This window comes from Oryctolagus cuniculus, chromosome 2, assembly GCF_964237555.1.
Source record: "Oryctolagus cuniculus chromosome 2, mOryCun1.1, whole genome shotgun sequence".
Classification (NCBI taxonomy): domain Eukaryota; kingdom Metazoa; phylum Chordata; class Mammalia; order Lagomorpha; family Leporidae; genus Oryctolagus; species Oryctolagus cuniculus.
Genome location: NC_091433.1, coordinates 34,224,060 through 34,249,984, shown reverse-complemented (window position 1 = coordinate 34,249,984; position 25,925 = coordinate 34,224,060). Strand labels below are relative to the sequence as shown.

General features: G+C 44.9%; 1 protein-coding gene across 10 annotated transcripts in view; it reads left to right on the top strand.

The window, feature by feature from the left end:
• The window catches only part of RBM47 (RNA binding motif protein 47), a 206,378-nt gene that overhangs the window by 161,988 nt on the left and 18,465 nt on the right, over nt 1-25,925 (top strand). For all 10 annotated transcript variants that reach the window (XM_051830835.2, XM_070068133.1, XM_051830860.2 and 7 more), the window contains one exon: nt 10,619-10,741. The gene's annotated coding sequence lies outside the window, so the exon portion shown is untranslated. The remainder of the gene's footprint in view (nt 1-10,618; nt 10,742-25,925) is intronic.

Genomic DNA, 25,925 nt, shown 5'->3' with positions numbered 1-25,925 from the left:
AGGCAGAGTTACAGAGAGAGAGGAAGAGGGGGAGGAAAAAAGAGAGAGAGCTTCCATCTGCTGGTTTACTCCCCAGATGGTTACAAAGCCAGGAGCCAGGAGCTTCTGTCAGGTCTCCCACATGGGTGTCAGAGGCCCAAGCACTTGGGCCATTTTCTGTTTTCTCAGGCCATTAGTAGGGAGCTGAATTGGAAGAGGAGCAGCCAGGATGCAAACCAGTGCTTAGGGGCCTGCTCTGTGGCATAGAGGATAAATCTGCTGTCTGGTAGATTCGAGTCCCAGCTGCTCCACTTCCGATCCAGCTCTCTGCTAGGGCCTGGGAAAGCAGTGGAAGATAGCCCAGATGCTTGGGCCCCTGCACCCACATGGGAGTCCCAGAAGAAGCTCCTGGCCCTTGGTTTCAGATCGGCTCAGCTCTGGCCGTTGTAGCCATTTGGGGAGTGAACCAGTGGGTGGAAGACCTCTCTGTCTGTCTCTCCCTCTCACTGTCTATAACTCTCTCTCTCAAATAAATAAATAAATTAAAAAAAAAATCCATCTGAGAGAGTTTCTAAAAACCCATGACAAATATGTATTATTAAAAAAACTGCATAGATTTTTAAAAATTTGTAACAAAAACATTTTAATTTCATTTTTTGCTAAACTTTTTGAAGCACCCACATACAAAGCACATGCACACTTGCCTCGTCTATTGGCTATCTTCTAGCCCTTTAATAAACTAAAAGTCACCTTAGTAGGGTGTCAAGGGTGGCTTTTTTTTTTTTTAAGATTTATTTTATTTATTTGAAAGAGTTCCAAAGATAGGTAGAGACAGAGAGCAAGGTCTTCTATCCACTGGTTCACTCTCCAGATGGCCACAATGGCCAGAGCCATGCCGATCCAAAGCCAGGAGCCAGGAGCTTCTTTGAGGTATCCCTCGTGGGTGCAGGGGCCCAAGGACTTGGGCCATCTTCTACTGCTTTCCCAGGCCATAGCAGAGAGCTGGATTGGAAGAGGAGAAGCTGGGACTAGAACTGGCGCCTATATGGGATGCCGGCGCTTCAGGCCAGGGCTTTAACCCACTGCACCACAGTGCTGATCCCTAGGGTGGCCATTGTAAATATTTCCTATACTGAAAGTCGCCAACATAACTTCATATATCCTGTCTTTGCCCCTGCTTCACTTCCTCCTCTCCCAGGCCTGAGTCTCCTCTCTTGTTCTTGTTCCTCCTTACAGATCTGTAGGGCTGCGACATAGTATTGTCCCCAGCTCCTTTTTCACATTTGTATTTCTGTTCTCTCCCCTGCCATCCCGGCCTCAGATGTGCAGGCTGAGTGACACTTTGTTCTACAACAGAGGTGGTTTGTGGAGGCGGAGGAGCACTCTGGGATGACCTGGGCTTGTTGCTGCCGGAGCTGCCAGAAGTTAGCACAGCTCCTGTGGTCTACCCCGATGCCGCTGCTGTCCGGTTTTAGCTGGAGCGCTGTGTAGTAGGAGCCAGTGCCAGTCAAAGGGGCGCCTTCGACCTTTTCTGTGTCATTTTTTTTGTCTTATTCGCATTCGCTACAACTTATGTGCATATGGTTTCTTTAAAATAAACTTTGATCAAAAGCCGTGGCAGGGAAAGTTTACTTTTTGCTTGGAGCAGGCTGTATTTGTAATTCCTGTGTTCAGATATTGGGGGGGAAGTGTCCTGTCCTAAGCACCGGAAAAGGTTATCATCTTGAGATGTGTTTCAGTTTGCTAAGTTTCTACAGTTTTGGGTAACGTTTGCTATGGGAATACGTGTGTGTGTGTGTGTGTGTGTGTGTGTGTCCCTACCAACTTTCCAAAACAAATATTTTCTAATGCTTACAATATGCCATATTCTCAGAATTTGTTCTCACATAATATACTCAGTTACTCATAGGAAAACAGATTTTATGGGACCCATGCGTAGTCAAGGGGAATTTTAATTTGTCTAAAATCAGTTTTGTTTTTTTTTTAACACTGTCTTATAACTAAGGACTGCTTTGGTTCCTTCAGTCAGAACCTAGCAAATTAGTTTTATATAATATTTAATGTGATTAGAATCTTAGAATTGCTTTGGATTTTGACCTTTTATTAACTTGCTAATATTTTATAGTCACTATTGATAGGTTTAGATTATTTTATCTAGCAGTAATAAAACCCTCTTTAAAAATGTGGGTCGATAAATAGATTGAAAATTGCCTTGTCCCTCTTGCTCCTTCACATTGCTCAGGTTCACAGTCTTGGTCAAGGTTAGCAATGCCACAGTGACCATGACCGTGAAAGGGAAACCTCGGCCTCACGACTCGGAAGCTTTTGCTTTGGGAAAAGTCGCTGGGTTTATCCCCTCTCCGCCTGCGAGGGAGCTCATTTCCCTCCTGGTTCACGCGGTCCCCGTGGTCACCTGACTGTCGGGGGCCCTCCTCTGGGTCTCCACCCTTCCGTGGTCTCCCAGTTGCCTGCACAGACCAACACAAGCTTCAGAGAGGCTTTGGGTGAGGTTCCATCTCTGAACTCCTTGAAGAGCAGTGTGTGTACTCTGCGCGAGTGCCTCCGGTCCTCCTGTGCCGCTGTGCCGCACGGCTGTTTACCGTCACGCAGCACAGTTTACTGCCCCTTTCTTTTCCTGTTCTGTGCCCCTCTGCTTTCCTCCTTTAACCAGCAAGTCCATTTCCAACTCCAGTCCGATAGACAAAATGAGGGCTTAGTTCATGTGTATACAGGATTGGTAATAATTAGGGCAAAAGACAAAAGTGCGTAATCCAAGTTACCTACCCAGGGATATTGAGAAGAAAAGAACAACGTAATGTTTCTAAGAACTCTGAGTAAGGTTGTCTTATTTATTATTATTATTATTATTATTATTATTTTGCGTATTTGCTGTGTGCCAGGAACTTTTCGAAGCACTTTGCATGTGCTCATTTATTTATCCCCACAACCCGGATGAAGTAGGAATTACTGTTTTTCTTATCTGCCCCAGGTAGTATAAGGTAACGGGCACTCATCTGGCTCTAGGCATCACGTGTTTCCTTTTTGTCATCGTGGGGGTTTGAATAAAGTATTTCGGTTCCATTGCCTTCCCCAAAGCATTTGTTACAGAGGGTTTGCCATCAGTTTTCAGACTGCGGCGGGGCGTTTTCTGTGTGGCAGTGCTAACACCTCCCACTCCAGCTCACTCCAGGTGCCCTTAACAAATGCCTCCCAAGGCATTTCAGTGGCCAAAGCTCAGTGACCAATGAGGGAGCGTGTGCCATGTATAACCGAGTTACGCAGTTCCTGGATCAGGAGCGCAGGTTGCCTAAGCAAAGCTTTTGTGACAATGAGCCTGTGGCATCCAGATTTCAAGACTGGAAAGGTAGGGGAACCTTATATTTGTTTTAATTGAGGACGACATGGTTGTGTTTGATTAAAGCCATTTCGATCGGGTTGAATGAACAGATGATCCATTTTGTTTGTTTTATAATTGAAGGCAGAAAAAAATTTCCAGTTTTGTTAAGGATTTTTTAAATGCTGCAGTTCACTTCAACAGCTGTAAACTGAAAATTGTTCAGTTTGTGAACATTTTTTAAAAATTCAGTTTACCTAGCAACTTTTCACTTTAACACACTTGGAAAATCCAGTAAAAGTAAAGGTTTTTATCTTTTTTTTTTTTTTTCAAAATTAGCTATTGTTTAAATGATAGGATTGAAAGCAGGGGGATTTATCAACAAACCCACATTTGTTTTCCTAAGTCGTCTCAGGGTCAGTCTTCAGAGCCCCCTAGAAAAGGTGGGTGTAAGGAGACTCGTACCTGTCATCCTCCTGCAAGCCAAGAATTGTGCTTGTGAAATGGAATTATGGAAGTATAGGATCTATGCTTTCAAGAGTCCACAAAATCGGTTTCACTTTCATTATAAATAATGGTTTAGTTGTATTTTATATGTTATTTGGGATTTGTTCTAGTATTAACTTGATACTAGGGAAATAAGATCTTTATTCACTTTTTGCCTCAAAATGGAGTGATGTGAATAGCATTTGAGGTAGAAGCTAATCCTCAGAAGAAATACTCTGGTCCCTTTCAACAACTCCTCTTCCCTCCTAATGAAAATCCTCCCTGTTGTGTTATGGGGGCGGGGGGGGGGACAAAACATGGACCTGAGAAACATGGATTATTGCACACTTCCTAGCCTACATCTGCTGTTCACTATCAAAAGGTAATTTTGGGTTGAAAGAAAAGTATAACTTGTTTTTTATGATTACTTTTTTTCTCCCAAGGGTAGCTTAATATGTGTTTATATTTTATAAAAGATTCAATAATACATGTATTTAAAAATACAACAAATAAAAAGCACCACTTGACAAAGAAATTTTTTTGACATTTTTTGATTTTACTTCTTTCTGCCTATTTTTGTAAAGAGAGATGTGTAAGCGCCCGTATCACTAAGTATTATGTGCACATAATTTGTTAACTTCCCTCTTCTTTTGACATGTTCCTTTAAAAAAATTGTATCTTAAAAATCTTTTTTTATGAAATTTGTTGAAATGACGTTTGGTGACAGGTCTTCTCTCAAGAGCGCCATCATCTGTGTGCCTTCCTCTGGGTGACTCCTTGTGGGAGGTGGGCGTAGGGGCGACCCACAGCCAGGATGTTAACCGTCTTCTCCACTCAGCTCCAAGCTGAGGTTCAAAGGTTTAGGCTAACCTCAAGGCTCAGAGGTCAGTCGCGAATTGCTGCAATTTGTAGTTCAGTTCTGCCAAGAAGACAGAATTTCACAGCTAGGATGATTGCCTTTTACCACTTCTGCACACAGCCCGGGCTGGGCAGTTAGCACTGTAATTTGTACAAGTCAGCCCTTGGCACCCGAGTTTAATGAGTAACTAGCTGGTGCCTTAGGTTTCACTGGTACAAGGTGCATATTATACAGAGGGTCAAATGTCAATGCACAAAGACCGAGGGGACGGGGCGTATGATCTCGGAACTGCAGTCTGTGGATAATATGTCATGTTGTCAGTAATGCGTGTTTTCAAAAGTGACATTTCTGTTTTCATTTTCTTTGCTCCTGGAGAAGGTAGGCGATTTTGTTGAATGTTAGCAAGACAGAACTATCTGATTAGAGACTATTGACTGTGCAGTAGAAAGTGACATTGCCGGCCCTGTTTACTCATTGTAGGGTCTGTGATTTCTCAAAAATTTTCCAAAATGTGACAGCTTTTTAAGAATTTAGGGAGCAATTAGAATGTCAGGTGTTTCTGGATCGATGGTGTTTATGATTTATCTGACCTTCTCCACCCTTTCTAACCTGGATGAGAATATCTTTTACTGTTTAAAGGTGAATATACTGGCTGGCGCCGCGGCTCACTAGGCTAATCCTCCGCCTAGTGGCGCCGGCACACCGGGTTCTAGTCCCGGTTGGGGCGCCGGATTCTGTCCCGGTTGCCCCTCCCAGGCCAGCTCTCTGCTGTGGCCCGGGAAGGCAGTGGAGGATGGTCCAAGTGCTTGGGCCCTGCACCCCATGGGAGACCAGGATAAGTACCTGGCTCCTGCCATTGGATCAGCGCGGTGCGCCGGCCGCAGCGCGCTGGCTGCGGCAGCCATTGGAGGGTGAACCAACGGCAAAGGAAAACCTTTCTCTCTGTCTCTCTCACTGTCCTCTCTGCCTGTCAAAAAAAAAAAAAAAAAAATACACTGTCTAAAGGTGGATATTGGGATTTTTAAAAAAATTCTTAGATGGTGGGCCTTGACCATCTTTGGATTTGCCATTCCGTTTTGACTTTTTTCATAGTGACTCTCAAGCTGTGTGTGTGTGTGTGTGTGTGTGTGTGTAATCATTTGTAACTTTTGTTACAGCACAAATCTGAATTTTCAAACTGAGGTGTAGAGCACTTAGATTCTTCCACACAGGAGAGTAATGAAGAGCACAGATTCTGTTCTCAGACCTCCTGGGTTTGAATCCCAGCTTCAGTACTAATAGCTAAGGGATTGTATCCAGTAGGCAGCCTCACTGTCCCCTTATTCCTAGAGTGGGAAGAATCCCAGAACTTCCTTCATATGGTGGTGGCCACAGCTAAATGAGAGGATGTCCCTGGAACACTTAGCACAGGGCTTGGTGTGTGATAAACAGTCACAGGACGTTAGCTGTTGTTGCCATTGTTAATATTATTACATTACTTAGCTTGTGAATTAGCCTGGCCCAGCCCTTATAGCACTGCGACTTGGTTTAGATTTGGTCTTTGTTCATTTCGTGAGAGACACAAATATGGCACAATTGGGTCAGGTGTTCTGGCAATGTTTCAGGGTGCATTCCTTTTGAAAGTCATGGGAATGTGTATTTTTAAATTCCCCACCCTCAAGTCTAGCACTCTTGTAGATGCTATCTTTTTTTCAATAGCTGATTTTACTGTCACATGGTGAAAACTGTAAAAGTCATCTGGCTTCTTTTGAGAGTTTTTTATATTCTGCACAGAAATAATTGAGCTTTAAAACAAATCTATAAATGATACCTTACCAGTGGGCTAACTTCTCTCCTTGATTTTATATATATATATTCCCTCCTTGATTATAGATATAAACTAGTATATTAGAATTTATGCCTTACAGAAATATCAGAAATGACAAATATGAATGTATTTCTTTAAGTTTCCATGTCTTCACTTATTCTTACGAAATGCAGAAATAACACTTGGATGAAAACGTGACTGAACTACCAATGACAGGAAAGAAACTATGTAATCAGCGTTAAAAAGGCACTAACAAGAACGAACGTGAATCAGAAATTAAGCAGCTGTCATGGGTTAGAATGGGCTGTGAGGTCTGGGATCACAGTTGTGAGTCTGCCCTAGCAGAGTTTAAAGTGGACTGAAGATGACCGCTATTATAGCAGCTGCTGTCAGGTTAAACCGTGTAAGAGTGCCAGCGTTCTGCCATTGTTTTGTTCCATGGTGAGTGCGTATGGCCCAACCTTGTGCTCTGAGGGATGATGTAGTATTGTGGGGACACATCTTGGGGAGCTCCTGGGGTGGCTATCTAGCAGGAGTGACGTTCACAGGTGACTGCACACAGGCTAGACAGGGAGATGGGTGAGGGTCTGAAGCGCTGTCAGCAGCATTTGCAAGGGGGGAACTGAGAGCAGATGAGACTGGTGGAGAACCAGGACGCTCGCTCTAGGCCTTGTTAAGGTTATTGACTTTATTCTAAGGGCAGTGGGAAGAGAACGTAGGCGTTTAAGCAGGAGGGCGTTAGGATTACATCGTATGTTTTGCAAAGGCCATTTTTGTCTGCAGTGGGAACTAGACTGACTGCAGTGGGGAGGCGTGGCTAGGATAAAATCAGTGAGGTGGTCACTGCAGCTGTCGGGCCGGCAGTGGACAAGATGCTTCCCAGAGTACTCTCTTACTTCATCCTTGTCCTGACGCTCCCATGCGGTATCAGCATCAGCTTGGATGGCCGGCGAGGCAGCCGAGGCCGTGGGGGTTCTGTGGAGTGCCGTGGTGCAGTGTGCAGATGGCAGAGTGAGAGACAGAGCTGGGTTGTCTGGCCCTCACCACAGTGGTCACCTGCTATCCTTAGTCCCATATTTTAGCATCCCTCGGTGAGGGTCATTGATTTATCTTAGTTTTTAAGAAACGGAATTCTCATGCCTTGGTGGAGAGTAGGGATGAGAAAGTCATTTTTAGATTTCCGACTAAGAGTATTTATCCATTCCCTGCCTCATTCCAAAACTGGATTTGAAAACGTTCCAAACTATGTACGGCATGACGAGATAGAGACAGAAGAGAGGGCAAAGGAAATCAGGACAGCAAGTAGCAGTGGTGTCCCAGATGCCCCACAAATGTTTGCCCTGGGATCCTGCCAACTGTTGACAAAGAGCTGGCGAGCAAATTTAAAAGTCACCTGTCCAGAAAAATAAAAACAAACCAGTTCTCTTTGATGTTGCTTTTCCTTCTATTGAACTCTGTGAAAATGTCTCCATTTGGTTTTAAGAATGAGCAATATCCACAACTGTTTCACTGCACAGGGTGTGGGCTGGTAAATCCATGGACCGTTTAGAAACCTCTCTACTGGGGCCAGCGCGGTGGCGTAGTAGGTAAAACTGCCACCTGTGACACCAGCATCCTATAAGGGCACTGGTTCAAGTCTTGGCTGCTCCATTTCCAATCCAACTCCCTGCTAATGGCCTGGGAAAGCAAAGGATGGCCCAAGTGCTTGCCCCCTGCACCGTATGGGAGACCTGGAAGAAGCTCCTGGCTTGGGATCAGCCCAGCCGTGGCTGTTAAGGCTATGTGGGGAGTCAACCAGAAGATGGAAGAGGCCGCTCCCCTAACCCCTCTCTGTCTCTCTCTCTCTCTCTGCCCCCTCCCTCCCGCTCTTTCAATTAAATAAATCAATAATTTTTTAAAAACTTCCATTTAATTCTATTTTCCAAGAGCTTTTTTTTTTTTTTAAAGATTTATTTATTTATTAGAAAGGCAGAGTTAGAGAGAAAGAGAAAGAGATCTTCCATCTACTGGTTCACTCCCCAAATGGCTGCAATGGCCGGAGCTGGGCCAGTCCAAAGCCAGGAGCCAGTAATTTCTTCCAGGTCTCCCACTTGGGTGCAGGGACTTGCACTTGGGCCATCCTCCACTGCTTTCCCTAGCGCATTAACATGGAGCTGGATCTGAAATGGAGCAGTGGGGACTTGAATCAGCACCCATGTGGGATGCCAGCACTACAGGTAGCAGCTTAACTCGCTATGCCACAACACCATCCTAATAAACAAGTCTTAAAACAAAGAAATAAAAAGAAACTACTCTGTCTCTCTAGGCTGTGCCCCTCAACTCTTCACATATTTCCGTCTGGCCTGCGCTTGTCAGTAGGCGGGTTCCTTCACAGTGAAGTCAAGCGTTGGGGCTACAGCTGGGCTCCACAAACTCCGGTACCAGGGTGTGTGGGCTTTGCGTGAAGGTTTCTGTGACTGAACGATGTAGCTATTATGCTTTTATTGTGTTTGGGATCCTTCTAGAATGCCAGATTTCTCTGGAAGGAAACAAATGAACCCAAGTGTTGTATTTTGGGGAAATTTTCTGTTATTTGAATAGCGGTGAGAGGCCCATCAGTGAGGCTTTTTTCCCTATTGCGATGGAGCACTGAACTACAAGGATTCTGTGTTTCCATATTAACAATTTACTTTCAGTTTGGAGTTTACATGTACACTACCACCTTACATTCGCAAGGGGCAGTTTTTCCACTATAAAGAGAAAACTCATAATTTTATACAATAAGTGCCTGGAGTGGAGTTTTATAAATATTTGCTTTGTCTCTACAACTGCCAGGGATTTTCTCCACCTTGTGGATATGGAAACCAAGGCTTCGGAAAAGTTGAATACAGTTGTTAGCTACTAAATGAGGGATGCAGGAATGACTGGAGAGGGGGAGTGAGAGAGAGAGAGAGATCTTCCTTCTACTGGTTCACTCCCCAAATGTCTGTTGTCTCTTCTGCATGCAATGTATTTCAAGATACACCTTCTTGTACTTGGATTATTTATTGTCATCGTTTTTATCAAACACTGATGTTGCTTTTTGCAGAGTTGGGTAAGGGTTACATGCATTGAGAAGTAAACAGTTTAATAACTATTGCTCTGTAATTTATTTATTGAACAGATCATTGATAATCAGAACAAAAACCAGGTCTTGATCAAGTGTTATCGATGGGCACTTATTCCAATTTAAAGCTAGATACGGCAGAATAATTTTCAGCTATAGCTGATCTCATTTAATCTAGGGGCTTCCAAACTGCTCTGTGGAGTCCCAAAGGTCCTATAATGTCTCTTGGGACTGTGGTGGCTGATGGAGCTGTAGGCACAGTGCCTCCCCTTACATCCACTTCATTTTATTAGTTTTATTTGTTTCTGTATCTTGTAAACTTTTGGTGGAAGAAAGGCTGCAAAAACTAAGAAAGGGAGAGGGGTAGATGTTTAAAAAAATTTTAAGTGTGAAAATCACAGGTAATCCAATTATCTTGAACTTTCAATCCTTTGGGTTGGAGTATCTTCTATATCATGACTTTAAGATTATACTAGAGCCCCGAATCTTTTTTTTTTTTTTCCCTTAGGCTTCTCCTTTGAAGAACATCTTCCATAGAGTCTCAACTATACATTTTAGGACAGAGTAGAAGCCTTCATATTGACCATGGCTAAGGCTTCTCATTGACCACCCTTGGTGGTGGAGGAGTGGGGTTCTCATTTCAGTGGTCTGGGGACCCCCTCTGGACCACACAGAAGGAGTGTGATGGTCTGGTGGTAACGTATACCATGAGGTGGGGAGTGCCAGGAGCTGCACAGTTACACCGTTGTGTGAGTCTGAATGCATAAACTATGGGCTGCATCTGTATTTCTTTCTAAGCATCGAGTGTATCTCAAAATCATAGGTGCTCTAAACACGAGAGATGGGGAAAATGGAAGAAATTGGTCATTTTCTTATCACTATCCTCTGTTTCTTCAAATATGGGGCAAAGGGTTGCATTTCTTGGTTTGTAGAGAATATGGTAAATTAGAGTAATGGTACCTCATTTTCTGACGAAAATGTTCTCCCAGTTTCTAATGTACTTGTGCAAGTTACATAGACATCGCAGACATTTTAAGCTTTGTTTTGTTTGTGTTTTGGACACTTTAGGATCTGCTGCAAGGGGCACTCCAGAAATTGAGTAGAGAGTCTCAGGCGAGCTCCCTGAGTTTTCCTGTATAATCGTGTTCTGCATTGCATAAAGAATCAGACGCACCCAGTTGGTGGTTTTGGGTGAGTACAGACCTCCAAGAGTCCTTTTGCTTTCCCACTTAAGCAAGAGCAAAAATTTTCGTTCCTATCAGTCGGGATATCTACTGCTTAGACAGCATGTGCCTGGTATGTGTTTGTGTGGAAACATCAGTGCTGCATAAGCCGTTTGGAACCCACACGCTACGAGTTCTTATTTCTTTGTATGCATTACATCTTTGTGGCCTTACGAGGAAAACACCGGCCTCTGTATGCGTGTGTGAGTACCTTAGGGGTTGAGACAAGAAATAACTGGGCATTTGCTTACAAATCGGCCACCTAACCCCCTTTGCCAGGTGCCACCGTGTGGGATGCAGAAGCCACACTGGGACTCACAGTGGTCGTGTCTTGTGTTTTTGAGTAGCCTCGTGCCATCTCTCAGTTTCTCTTTCCTCTCCTCTCGGGTATGCTACGAGTAACTGTCATACCAAACTGTGCAGTTCATGAGAAGCCAATGAATTATGCGTAAAAGCATTGTGACAGCCGCCTTCTTCCCTGCCAGTAGCAGGTAGTGTTGTTGTTCTGTGGGTGATAATCCTACGCCATGACAAGGGAGGAAGGGATGAAGGGAAGAGGCAGTTGTGTCAGTCAAACCTTGGCCCAGCCCTCCCTGGCCACAGCCGCAGCCCGTGCATCCCCTGAAGCTGCAGGCGTAGGTCCCCCGTGCATCACAGAGGGGCTGCTGGTGACACTGATAGGCCCAACAACCTCCCCAGACAAAAAGCATCCCTCTTTCATAGCCTCGTGGCTGAGTTGTGGATTTAGTCCGTTGAATTCAGGGATTCAGAGAGCTGAATTCGTTAAAATTATAAATTATTATCTTCTTATAAAAGCATATTAATTGAAGGGAATCTGGGAATTACAGAGAAATTTAATATCTACCCGTAATCTCACAATCTAAAAATAAACATGAATAGCATTATGGCAAATTTACTCTTATTTTTTTTAGTTTAATTTTGGTATCTTTAAATATTATTTAGCAAGGTCAATCTAATTAAAAACACTAAATAGCTATTCTAAGCCTACGACTGTGCCATAATTTATTAACTAGTTGCACACTGTTGAAAATTTGTGTTTATTACATTCCATGTAAATACAGTCTGTTGTGTTCATGGCATTGTGTTTTAAATACCAGGGTAGTGACTGCCTGTGGGCTTTAATCTCCACATTTTTATAAATGGAATTGTTAGAGTAATGGCAGTGAACTATTTCATGTAAGCTCAAAAGCTCTTGCTCTTGTCATCTTGTCCTCCCAAAAGATGCCAGCTTACACCCAACCTGTCACCCATCTCCACCCTCCTGTGTAGTAACGTTCATTTTACTGTGTTCTCATAACAGCTGAGTAGTATGGACTAAGTTGTGAAAGCATATACACAGTATTCCTATAGCAACTCTGAAAATAAAGGCCTGTCGTGTCTCCTTTACACGCCCTACCCTTAACCAAAATCAAGTCTGTGAAGCAGAGCCCTAGACTGTTGGATCTGCCTCTGGGGCAGGGCAGATGTGAGGCCTCCATTCATTCCTGTGGTGCTCATCGGTACTGCTCTGCCATTTCCATGGTCTGTGCAGCGTCAGAACAAAACCAGCTCTTCTCGCCATCTGAGAACCTCAAAATTCAGTTGGTGAATCCAAGCAACAAACTCAAAAGTCCATAGTCTCAGATGGGCCTTTGGCATTCTCTTGCCCTATTTCTTCTTTAAAGGGGGAGGCTGGATTTGAAACCTCTTCATCTCCGAAGTGGTTTTCAGTTTACCATAAATATACATATAATATACATATTTATATACATGCATATATATTTACACACACACACACGTGGTGCGGGTAACAGTGAGGATTATGCTGCAGATGGCTAAAAGTGTGAACAGTGGGTTGGGCTGTGTAGCTTTTGTGAGTTGGCAGTGAAAGCACTTGGTTGTCTAAGAAAGACAAGTTTCCTGCAGTAAATACCAGGAAGGTCTTTTCCAAGTTTACCCCTTTTTTTGGTTTTATTTTAAACATAAAGGTAAAGTTACGCAAAAATCCTTTGAGAGGACGTGTATGATTTTGAGATGACAGTGCTATCATTCTGTCATTTGTAAGTAGTAGATTAAAAAATACCAAATTCTGGAAACCTCCAAAGCAAGGGAAGGGTCCCTGGGCTTTACAGAGAGCGAGGTAGAATGGTGAACTGACTCTTGAAGATTGTAAATATTGTTTCTGATCATCTCCCTTGGTCTAGTGCCCTTCTCTCTCTCTCTCTCTCTCTCTCTCTCTCTCACACACACACACACACACACACACTCCACACTTGCACTGACTGTGCAATTTCTATCAGGTTTTCCAAGTTTGGAACTCAACAAACAAGTTCAAGGAATAACTATTTGAGCTCATGAATATTTAGGAGTCCTTCAGCCATGACCACTTAGTCCTACCAGAAATGTGAAAATTGTGCAACTGAACCACTGAGCTGGATGGCACAATTTCATGTGTGTGTGAGAGAGAGAAAGAGAGAGAGAGAGAATGTGATTTATTATTTGAAAGGCAGAGAGAGAGAGAGAGAGAGATTGACCTTCTGTCCACTGGTTCACTCCCCAAATGCCCACATTTGGGATGCAAGAGCTGGACCCGACTGAAGCTGGGTGCCAGGAGCTCACACCTGGCAGGAATCCGAGCCCTTGGGCTGTCGTCTGCGGGCTCCCAGGCCCATCAGCAGGAGGCAGGATCTGAAGCAGAGGTGTGGGACCTGATCCCTGGCATCCCAGGTGTACTTTCCAATCCCAGCAAGTCTTGCTAAAGGCATGTATCCTCCAGTTAAGCAAGCAACACCACACTCACGCACAGCACTTGTTCTGAGTTGCTCTTCCTCTTGAGGTGGGCTGCGGGGGTTTCCCGCAGACAGGTGGGAGAAGCTGAAGCATTTGGGGACTGCGAGGACACAACAGTGAGGTGTGGCTGGGCCCAGCAGGCCCTTGCCGTAAACGTGTTTGGTGATGTCCCTATCCAAAGTAGAGGGAGAGGGGTTTTCAGCTAAAACTCTGTGTGCATGCGTGCGTGTGCACATAGATTTGGCAGCAGTGGTAAGGAGAGAGGACACAATGAATGTGGTTGTGAATGGTGAGCTACAGTAGATACAATTATCTTGCATAAAAATATATTATTTGTTGGCTGGCGCCGCGGCTCACTAGGCTAATCCTCTGCCTTGCAGCGCCGGCACACCGGGTTCTAGTCCCAGTCGGGGCGCCGGATTCTGTCCCGGTTGCCCCTCTTCCAGGCCAGCTCTCTGCTGTGGCCAGGGAGTGCAGTGGAGGATGGCCCAAATGCTTGGGCCCTGCACCCCATGGGAGACCAGGAGAAGCACCTGGCTCCTGCCTTTGGATCAGCGCGGTGCGCTGGCCGCAGTGCGCCAGCTGCAGCAGCCATTGGAGGGTGAACCAACGGCAAAGGAAGACCTTTCTCTCTTTCTCTCTCTCACTGTCCACTCTGCCTGTCCAAAAAAAAAAAACAAAAACAAAAAAAATCCAAATAATAAATAAATAAATAAATAAATAAATAAAAATAGATGAGCCACAATTATATGGGCAAACTGTGGTCCCAGTCCTGGTTTGTTTTTGCCAGAATTTAAATGAGCTTACAATGTAAAGTGTGAGGGCCTGTCCTCCCTGGCAGAATTTTGAGATGGAAGAAGGGACTGCAGGCTGGGTCAGCCACCCCACCTCATCCAAAGTTCACTGCGAGCTACTGGCCATCACCGTAGCCCAACGCTAACACAAGACTCTTCCTATGAGCGAGATTCTCAGACAGACTGTCCATAGGAGCGGCAGTTGAGTGCCTAGAGTCCCAATAAATTAGTGTTAAGTCTGTTAAGGCTGTGACCCAAGCCATCCACTTCTTGGTAAACTGGTTTAGGAGGGGTAGACTCTGGGGGAGGCTGTGTAGGTCCTTGTTTTCTCTTGGCCATAAACAGGGAGTTAGAGACGGGGGAAATACCCAAGCCAACTAAATTTTCTGATGTAGAATGAGATAAGGTAGGCCAGGCTTTCTAAAAACAATTTGCGCCACTGGCTCACTATATGTCCCATGAAGCTCCAAAGTCTCTTTACACTTTATTAACTCAAAGAATATACAGTATTTCCCCGTGAGACTGCGCATAAGTAATTAGCTCAAAACCGGGGTATTTTCCCTCAGACATTACTTTTCTCTTTGAAATATTAACTCCAGGAGCACACAGTGAAAGTGCAGAGTGCATAGGACAGGAGCAGCAGTTAAACCCCAATGGCAGGCCCAGGTTTGGACTTTTCTACTTGGAAAATCCTAAGTTTCCTGATACTTGAGCATTTCATTCTTTTTTGTTTTTCAATGACTTATTTATTTGAAAAAGCAGAGTTACAGAGACAGAATCTTCCAACTGCTGTTTCACTCCTGAAATAGCCACTACAGCCAGAACTGGGCCAGGCTGAAGCCAGGAGCTTCTTCCGAGTCTCCCAGCTGGGTGCAAGGGACTTGGGCCATCCTCCAGTGCTTTTCCAGGCAGATGAGCAGGGAGCTGGATAGGAAGTAGAGCAGCTGGGAATTGAACCGGCACCCATATGGGATGCTGGCATCGCAAGTGGCAGCAGCTTAACCACCTATGCCACAGCACCAGCCCCTTGAACGTTTTATTCTAAATATGCTGGCTTTAGTAACACTCTGGATGTGTGTTTTTCTGCTCATTTCCATTCTAAATTTAAGTGCGTATTTCATGAATCTTTAATTAATACAGCAGTGCTTTGTAGAACTGTAACTATAATTAGTTGGGAATCCAACTAACTCTAAGAGCCTGGGTGAAGCTGGTTTCCCTCCTCCTCTCCCTTGCCTTTTTTTCCTTTTTTTCATACACATCTTTTCTTGGAAGCAAATAGAACAACTCTGTTTTTTAAAAAATATGGAATTCCTGTGTACAAAAATTCTTGTTGTATACCTGTTTAGTGTCTGTGGTTTTTTAAGTGACAAACTCTTCCTCTTCCTATTTTTTCCCCAATATAATTGTAAGACAGAGAAAACTGCTATCCCATGGCTCCCTCTTCAGATACCTACAACAGTCAAAGCTGGCAGCCAGCAACTCAATCTGGGTCTCCCATGTGGGTGGCAAGGACCAGGAATTTGAGCCGTCACCGGCTGCCTCCCAGTGCACATTAACAGGAAGCAGGAATGGGGAGCACAGACTGGAACCCAGGTAGTCCAGTAGGGGACATAACTTCCTAGCCACTCGGCTGAACGTCCACCCTTTTCTTTGTTTTAGGCCATATACTATCACATTTGTTCACATGAACAGTATCCATTAAAAAGCATTTTTGAATTTTTGAAAATTCATTTAAACAAGAATTAAAGTACATAGATAACCAGAAAGTGGCATCACTCTGTTCTTGCCTATTACCTTGGAGTGCTTATGAAAAAAAAATTTAGCATTTATTCAAGTTGGAAACCTCCTTCCAAAGTGGCAAGGAGGGGGGTTCCAGGGAGGAAGACCCCTGGAGTACTTATTAGCGAAGGTAGCTCCCTTTGAAAACCAGGGATGTTGAATGAGGATTTAAAACCAGGGAAGTCCAGGCCACCTCTTGGGCATCTCCAGCGTTTGCCCTCTGCCGTACAGGATGTCGTTCCCCTGTGTGACCCTCCCTCGGGATGTGGGATGAGACCCTTATGTGTGCTTCTGTGAACTTGTGCATTATACACCCAGCGTCAGGTTAACCTGTGCCCTACCTGCAGCTCGTCAGCACCCACCAGGAGCAGAGATACACCGGGGAGCAGGGCAATCTACCCCAGTGCCGGTACCTTTGTCAAATGCAGCCCTGTTCCTGTGTCCATTTTCTGTATTTAAAATCAGGGAATCTTCTTCCTCTTTGTAACCTGGCACATGGAGAACCCATCTTTAGTTGGCAGATTAAATTTAGTGGTCAGTTGTCTCACTAGCTGGAATGAGCACTTACTTTTACTAGTCCTGGTTTTTCAGTGTCTAAATGTCTGGGGTAATGCATCCCTGAATGCTGGGTCTGTAACCACCCTATGCCATAGTGTCTTCGTCCGTGTTCTGGTGCTATAACAAAATGCCTCACGGAGTCATTTATAAGGAAATGACATTTATCTTGGCAGCTGGCGCTGACGTGCGCTCGGCTTCTGGTGGGGCCCTTCGTGCTGCTACATGAAAAAGTGGAAGGCAGGAGAAGGCCAAGGAAGGCAAACATTCTTTGGCAGCAACCCATTCTCTCTCGATAGGAAACCCACTCCTGTGAGAATTATCCTACTAAGTAATTAATGCAAGAAAGACATTATTCCCTCTTAATGACTAATCACCTCTTAAACACCCTACCTCCCTTCACTGCCACAGTGATCATCAACAATCATGCTCAAACCATAGCACATGCTTATTTTCATGATTGTCATTTTCCTGTTGAGTGAACTGAATCTCAGAAGTTTCCATCTCCTGCCCGAGGCCGTTTTGCTGGTGAGTGGGCTTGGACTGGAGCAGCTGAGCCCCAGTGTGTGTCAGCTCCAGTGCTGTTGTGCTCAGCCTTTCAAACCTCCCTAAAGTGACACAGCGACAAAAAACTGCCTGTGTGCCCGGTCCCTGTTACGTACCTGCCCCCTTGGGCATCAAATCTCTATAGAACTTCCTGAGACAGTCCAGCAGAAGCTAAGCATTTCAGATAAGGAAAAAAGAAAAGTTGTAGAAGATCTACAGTTCCCTGACCGGTACCTACTTTTTCCAGAAAGTTCTAGAGAGATGGGCATTGGACCTAGTGCCTAAGATGTTGGTTAGGGTGTTGTGTCCCACTTCAGAGTGTCTGGGTTCAACTCTTGACTTCAGCTCTTCACTACAGCTCTCTGCCAATGCAGATCCTGGGAAGTACTGGTGATGGCCCAAGTGGTTGGGTTCCTGTCACCTGCGTGGGAGACTTGGCTCAAGTTCCTGCTCCCAGCTTTGGGCATCTGGGGAATGAACCAGTAAATAGAAGCCTCCTTTCTCTCTCCCTCCCTCCCTCCCTCCCTTCCCCCCCCCCCCCCCATAAGACTTTGGGGAGTTTAACTGTTGCATTTCGTGTAGTCCATCTGTAGTGAATGTGGCTTTTCCCCTTGACACTGCTGATGCCTGGGCCCCTTGTTCGGAGTGCCGGCCACTGCACCAGCACTGGCCTGTCCACTCTTTGGTGGGCTCCTTTTGCCATGCAGACACGCCACCAGACCGTATGACTATTTGCACGCAGTTCTGGGCGCAGAGAAACCACAGAACTTATATTTTAATCGATAATGAGAGAAAGTTTCCAGAGCCACGTGGTGGTAGGTTTATACTGGTATGAGAATGAAGCTGTCTTTGTAGTAGCTTTGTCCTTCCATGCTGCTCATAACAGTGCTCTTTTTTTATTATTATTATTCCATTTATTTATTCTTTTGCTCAACCATTCTTTCCTGCAGTGCTAGCTACTGGGGATACCAAAATAAAATACGCTTCCCTGCTATTGAAAAGCTTCAGTTATTACAAATGAAATGAGGGTGTGAACCACATTGTTGTCATTTTTCTAAGACATTTCAAACAATGTAGAAGAAAGTAGAAATAGCCCAAGATACTTCGTAATGGAAAGTGATTTTTATTTTGTCTATTTAAGTTCCTTTCTCAAATAATCCCATTTTTAATACAGTTGTTTAAAAAAAATAATAAAAACAAATGAAGTTGATAAAACAGACCAGAGTAGTCCCCAGTACCCACCAGGAGGCAACCTAGGCTCTTTGTCAGATCAGTGAATTCGTGGAGGAGAATTCAGCTTTGGGGGATTCCAGTGTAACGTTCACCATACCTTTGCTAGAAGGCTGGGTTCATTAAGCTGTCTTTTTTATTTTTCACTCAAAGAAAAAACAAAAAGGCCAAATATCACTTGAACAAATAAAGCTAGGAAGCTAGATAAAGGAAGAAGAAATGGCATTAAGTAGTAGAAAGAAAGCATTTTTTTTTTTAATTTTTTGACAGGCAGAGTGGACAGTGAGAGAGAGAGACAGAGAGAAAGGTCTTCCTTTGCCGTTGGTTCACCCTCCAATGGCCGCCGCGGCCGGCGCACCGCGCTGATCCGGATTGGGTTGACTTGAATTTTAATGCATGCTGTTTTCAAGCTGCCTGGCTAGAAGGTTGCTTCCTCTTCTATTTCTGTCTGACCCAGCCTCTCGTAGTCACATTGTTGCGAAATGATGATTGCAGTATTTGAAAAAGGTTTCTAAGTTCAGAAACAGCCTTCCTGCCCCTTACATCGGTGTAGGAAAGTAAGCCCTGGCGTGTTCAAAGTTGAGGGCATTGCTCGGGCAAGGCTGTTTCCTTGTAACTGCTGCCTTCGGGTCCTGGTGGGGAAGCCAGGCCTCCGCACTGAACAGGATCTGGCTTTGTGTGGCAGCTGCTGTTGTTTCAGAGTGGCAACTGAAATGACTAATGCTAACCAAACAAAAGCAAAAGGTCACACTTCAAACTGAAGCTAATGTTTAACTACGTCACTCTTTGTCTGAGCCTCTGCTTCTAGGCCGGCAGGCACTCTGACAGTTTTCTTACCAAGAGACCCTTGTATGTTCTGTGGCATGAAAATGCACTTGGGATGCAGGAATGGGAGACCACTTACAGATGACTGAGACCAGGGACTTCTGAAAGTGCAGGCAAATTGTAATTAAGAGATAAGTTTAGGGGCCGGTGCTGTGGCGTGGTAGGCTAAGCCTCTGCCTGTGGTGCAGGCATCCCATGTAGGCACTGGTTCGTGTCCCCACTGCTCTTCTTCCAATCCAGCTCTCTGCTATGGCCTGGGGAAGCAGGAAAAGATGGCCCAAGTGCTTGGGCCCCTGCAGCCACATGGGAGACCTGGAGGAAGCTCCTGGCTTCAGATCTGCCAGGTCTGGCCATTGCAGCCATTAGGAGAGTGAATCAGTGGATGGAAGATCTTTCTTTCTCTGTCTCCTCTCTCTGTCTGTAACTCTACTGCTCAAATAAATAAGAAAAAAATTTTAAGGAAAGATAAATGTAATTACTTTGCAAAAAAATGAAATCCATTGATATGAAGAATCTTCAAAAAGTTTATGAAAAATGTGCTGTTACAAAAGCATTGATGGATTTCAAAAAAATATTCCTTTAAAGGATTTATGTATTTGAAAAGCAGTTACAGAGAGACACAGAGAAAGAGATCTTCAACCGCTGGTTCACTTCCCAGATGGCCACAACAAGCTGGGCCAGGCTGAAGCCAGGAGCCAGAACTCCATTTGGGTCTCCAGCGTGGATGGCAGCGTCCTTTCTCAGTCGCATTTGCAGTGGGCTGGCTCAGCACTGGAGCAGCCGAAAGTCGGACCGGTGCTCATATGGGATGCTGGCCACATCCTACTGTGCCACAACGCTGGCCCCTCAAAAATGTTTAAGTACTCTCATATGGTTTGAAATTGAAAGGGAAAGAATAGCATTTACACACCAGCTTAATGATTATGTAAGCTTATATTTGCAAAAGTTTTTTTTATGAATCTATTTTGACACAAATTCTAAAACCTTAATGTCTAAAAACCACCCTTCACACACCAATTTCTGATTGAGTCTCTAGTATTTGTGGACTGTCTGGGTTTTGATTTGAGCATAGAACCATCCTGCTGCCACACCGAATGGTACGTGGGTGTAGCGTCTAAGTTCAATTACGTCCCACATGTACCACTACCTACTTGTGATTTTGAACTAGGAACAGGAGCGCCCTTGTCAGTTCCTCCATCAGGAGAATGGAAATGGTCTTTGGCGCCGTATTCTAGGGGAAGAGAAGGCATATTGCAGAAGGATGTTTCTCAAGTTTTCAAGAACAAATCATATTCTGAAGGACACAAGGAATTCCTTTCTCAAGGAATCCTGTTGTGAATCCCTTTGCAATGAAAGGTTATTTTCACGAGCAAACATAATCTGCCATCATCCTGTCCGTGTATGTATTCAAACGCTGGCACCAGGTTTTCTGAGCACACTGTGCTCGGCTTGCTTTATTAGACTTGCAGCAGTGTGCGGCAGGCAGCTGGCCTAGCAGGTAAGGTGCTGCTTGCGACACTTGCAGCCCCGATGAGCATGCCTGGGTGTGAGTCCCAGCTCCGCTGCAGCCCAGCTTCCTGCTAACGTGCATGTTGGGAGCCAGCAGATGATCGTTCAGGTAGACCTAGCTTGAGTTTCTGGCTCCAGCTTCAGCCTCATTCCAGCTGCTGCTGTCAGTGTCATTCGGGGAGTGAGCCAGCAGATAGAACTCTACGTGTCTAGGTGTCTTTCAAATCAATAAAATAAACTTAAAAATGTTTGAGTAGCCCTGCATTAGTAATTGTCATGTAGCTAGTAGGCGGTGTTTAAGCTGCTACCTCTAATGAGTAGGCACAAGCTTTCTTAGAGCAGACGCACTATGTGGTTATTAGTGCACAACAGTTACATAATAACAAATATAAAACAGAACACGGTATCTGCTTTCTGCATCATTAGTTTAAAAACCCATTATCCTTGTATATTTCACACTGTCTGTGTCATGTGCACTTTCCCACTGAAATGTAGACACTATTATCTATGTAAATGCTCTAACATTTTGCCCATAAAACCTTTGAAAATGAATTTCCCTGGGTTCTTTAAATTGAAATTTTAAAAATTATACTGTCCAGCTGATAATTTGTGCTTCTAAACTGTAACCACAAGGTTCTCTGCAAAGAGAAGATCTTTGAAAAAGTTCTGTCTTGGACCCACTGGAATAATAACAATAAATGGCTTTGAGAATTTCCTGTAGCCAGGTACTTTTTTTAAGTACATTATATGCATTATCTGATTTAACCCTAGCAAACATGTAATTGATAACATGCTGGCCAATTTTGAGATATTAAGACAAAGGCTTGGGGAGATGAAGTGATTTATTTAAGTGAGAGGATTTGTTTCTCAAGTGATGGAGCCGAGACACTAAGCCAGGAGCCTCCCGTAATCCCAGGTTCTCGCTCAAACATCTGGATTGTGTGAATTCTTGTCCTTAAAGATTTCCATTTGAGAACTGAATTCAGTAGATCTTTAAAAGATACGCCCTGAGCATGCTTCTGACTTAACACGAAGCCAGCAGTAGGCCATGAGACAGTTTGCAGAACTCTTCGAAAGCTTAGAAGAATGCTAGGGAAGCTGGGGAGTGGAAGGAAGGAATGGCTTCCCAGGAAGTTCACTTTGCATCACCCTCCACCAGCAGGCGTTTCTGACTGTTAATGCTGGCTATAGCCAAGCCTGTTGTCAGGAAGTGAGAGTAGGAAAGAGAGTCAGATAGACGGAGCGGGTGCTTGGTCTTCAGCCTGGCTTGTGCTTCAGTTATCTGACCTCAGTCAATCTAACGCTCAGTCTCCCAGCCTTTTAAAAGGGACAACAATCAGGGGTAGGCTTTTGGCACAGCAGTTAAGAAGCCACTTGGGACACCCAGGGCTTACATCCGGGTGCCTCGTTCAAATCTTGGCACCACTTCTGATTCCAGCCTCCTGCTAATGCACACTCCAGGAGGCAGCAGGTGGTGGCTCAAGTGTTGAATTTATGCCGGAGGGGTGGCTGCCATTACCGAAAGCATTTCTAAACCATACGGTTAAGGAAGCTCTCTGACAGATTATTGCTTCGAGTTCATCTCCTTCCCTGCGGGGAGGGCTGTGTTGAAGCCATCTGCTCCCTTTCACTGCTGCCCCACTCTTAGTGCGTGAGGTGACATAGGCTCTGCAGCCACTTTTCCAGGAATACCGCTGGCGGAACAGTATCTTGTTCAGAAATTGTCCCGCTGTGCTGAACAATGGTGATCAACAGAATGTCTTGTTCCTCAAGTGCTCAATGAAATGGACTTTCAGCATTGTAATTCATTCTGTAACAGCAGTTCATATTTGCAATAATGTAATAGATATGTTACAGTAATGTAATGTGATAACAGTGAGTTCCTAGTATAGGCGGATAGGAGAGCTTCTGGCAGAATTTATATCTGTCTCTAATTAAACCAGAGATGTACAGATTTTTCAGTCCTTGTCTACCTGTTATAGCTCAGTTACCCTTTGGATTTTGTTTAACCTGTGGGTCATTCCTGCTTGTACATTTACCTAGGCCTCTGTCTGAGCTTTGGCCTCCAGTAAATGTTTGTTGAGAGAATGTTTGTGACCTCCTAGGGCTGACCACCTGGTGTGGCTTTGTAAACCCCCACTCTACCCTGCTGTCATTGTCCCCAGCAGGGTGTTTTGTCTCTCTGAATAGTTGTTGACATTGATTAGATTATTAAGAAGGAAGTCACAATCTATTTATTTGACTAAGACTTATTGTCTTACATACCAAGCTTCAGGGATCCTATGGTGACCAAGAAGAGCCATTGTTTTCTTGGAGTTTAGGTTCTAGTCACTAAAGATGTAGAAAAATAATGGCAGGAGTGGTGTGTGTTGGTGAGAGGGGGATGTGTACCCCAAAGCATCGATTTGGCCTGGATACAGAACTTCAGGTTCATCTTGTGCCTTTAATTCCTAGACACTCACTTTGGATGAGTGGCTTCACCCCTCCCGTGGTATACAGCAGGCATGCCTGGGAGCCCCCAGCAAAAAATGCCTCCTTTCCAGGATGTGTTGTTAGAACTGCCGGAGAAAATGGAACCTCAGGGCTTTGTGTGTGTTTAGCCAACACAGCCGCTCACTGAATGCTGTGCTTTCTGCAGCCTCAGCACAGGGAAGGGCCCCTGCAAACGAACTCTTCCTCTGGTTAGCGGGGGCTGGGCGGCAGGTGTGGCCCGGAACGCCATACTCCACCGGCTCTTCAGCCTTCCAGAATTTCACCTAAGTAAAAGACAGTCAAGGATGTCCCTCTCAATAGAACAGGGGCCCCCAGGTAACATGGTGGGGGGCAGGCTTTGCTGACCTCAGCTCTGGTTTGGGGCCCCCTGCAGAACTCCAGGTGTTCTGCCTCCATGCTGAGCCGAGCTCCTTTCTACTTTGGAACTCTGGCTAAGAGACAAGAGTCAGGGCCAGAGCAGGAGGGGGCTGGCGACGTTTACTCGGGTGGGTGGGGGTAGCCTGGGCGGGGGGTACAGGGCAGTTAGATAAATGCTCTGGGTGAGGCCAAATCTTGGAAACTTTCTCAGAAGCTGCTCTTCTTTTATCCCCCCTGACCCCCGTCCCCAACCCCTTGATTAGTGATAACATCTTCCTTCATGAAACAATTTTTTTTTTGTAAACCATGAGTTTATTCTCAATTCTTTTTGACAAATGCCACCCTAAAACTTGAGTTACAGCCTTGAAGTGACATTCTTTAAAAAAAAAAAATGCTGGCCTCTTAAAAAAAATGTTATGCATTTTATTTGAAAGGCAGAGAGACAAAGAGAGAGATCTTCCATCTGTTGGTTCACTCCCCAAATGCCCACAGAAGCGAGCACTGGGCCAGGCCAGCCCAGAACGCCATCTGGATCTCCCGTGTGGGTGGCAGGAGCCCAGGCACTTCAGCCGTCACGTGCTACCTCTCTGAGTGTGCATTGGCAGGAAACTGAATAAGAAACAGCACAGCTGGGACTTGAACCAGGTACCCTGATGGGAGGTGCAGGCATCCCAAGCAGGGTCTTAACCTCTATGCCAGATGCACACCCAGGTGACTTTTTTAAGCAAGTTATTTAAGTACTAGGTATTACCAAATGTCATTTAGTCCCAGAACCAGTCCTCCAAAATAGATGCTGTTACGGGAACTGTCTCAGAGATGTGGAAATGGAGCTGAGATCATTTGCCTCATGAGACATGATTTGTAAGTGGTACAATCATGATTTGAATTCTTATTTCTTAACTACAACATCTTTGCTCTTAATAGCTAGGTATGTATTTGTCCTATCTGACACTGTAGGTGTTAAGGCATGCTTAAGAAGTGCCTGTGGGGCCGGCGCTGTGGCATAGCGGGCTAAGCCTTCTCCTGCAGTGCCAGTATCCTATATGGGCCCCAGTTCTAGTCCCAGCTGCTCCTCTTCCGATCCAGCTCTCTGCCTATGGCCTGGGAAAGCGTAGAAGGTGGCCCAAGTGCTTGGGCCCCTGTACCCATGTGGGAGACCTGGAGGAGGTTCCTGGCTCCTGGATTTGGATTGGCCCAGCTCTGGCCATTGTGGCCATCTGGGGAGTGAACCAGCAGATGGAAGACCTTTCTCTCTGTCTCTCCCTTTCTGTAACTCTGCCTCTCAAATAAACAAGCATAATCTTTTTTAAAGAATTTTTTTAAAAAGAAGTGGCTGATAGAAAAGATAAAATTTCATGATACGAATAAGAAACAACAAAATACAAATCCAGCCACAAAGAAACAATGGATAAACACATTCTGCAACCTTCCACTAAGTTAACTTCCAAGCTTGTGGTAGAAGATGCTGTCCCCCCCCTCCCCCAACACACACACACTGTACATATCTCCAAATTGCAGTTTGTCAGTTGGTCAGCAAATAAAGTTCTCCCAGGAGTTCCACATTGCATATGTATACATCTCAAACGCACGTGTGCACCCCATCTCCCCGCCCTGAGAGCCGGGACCAGTGTTAGCTGGCATCCTGAGCACTTCTGGAATAAACTCATGCCTGTTTCTGATCCTAGGGAAAGACTGCTTTGTAAATATCAAAACTATTTCCTAGTTCAGTGATAACCTGTGCCCTCCAAAGCGTCCCCATTCGAAGGTAGAATCTTAATGGAAGGTGCCGTGAACCAGTACTGAGAGGGGATTCAGGGTGGGTGTTGTGGCACGGCAGGGTAAGCTGCCACTCGGGACACCCACATTCTGTGTCTGAGCACCAGTTCAAGTCCCAGCTCTTGCACTCTGATCCAGCTTCCTGCCACTGTGCCTGGGATGCAGCCTGGGATGGCCTGAGCACTTGGGCCCTTCTCCCCTATGTGGGAGGCCCAGGTGGAGGTTCAGGCTCCTGGCTTTGGCCTAGCCCAGCCCCAACTATTGTGTTTATTTGGAGCATGAACGGCAGGTGGAAGATCTGTCTCTGTCTCTCTCCTCTTCTCTGTCACTCTGCCTTTCAAATAAATCAATAAGTCTTTTTTTTTATAAATGGGGGGAATTAAAATCCATGACAATGCTTTAAGTCTGGGTTGACCTCGAGTTTTGTTTTAACCCAACAAGTTCAAACAAATTCGAGGTAATCATTGAGAATTATAGTTTGGTTTGAAAGTATGTTGT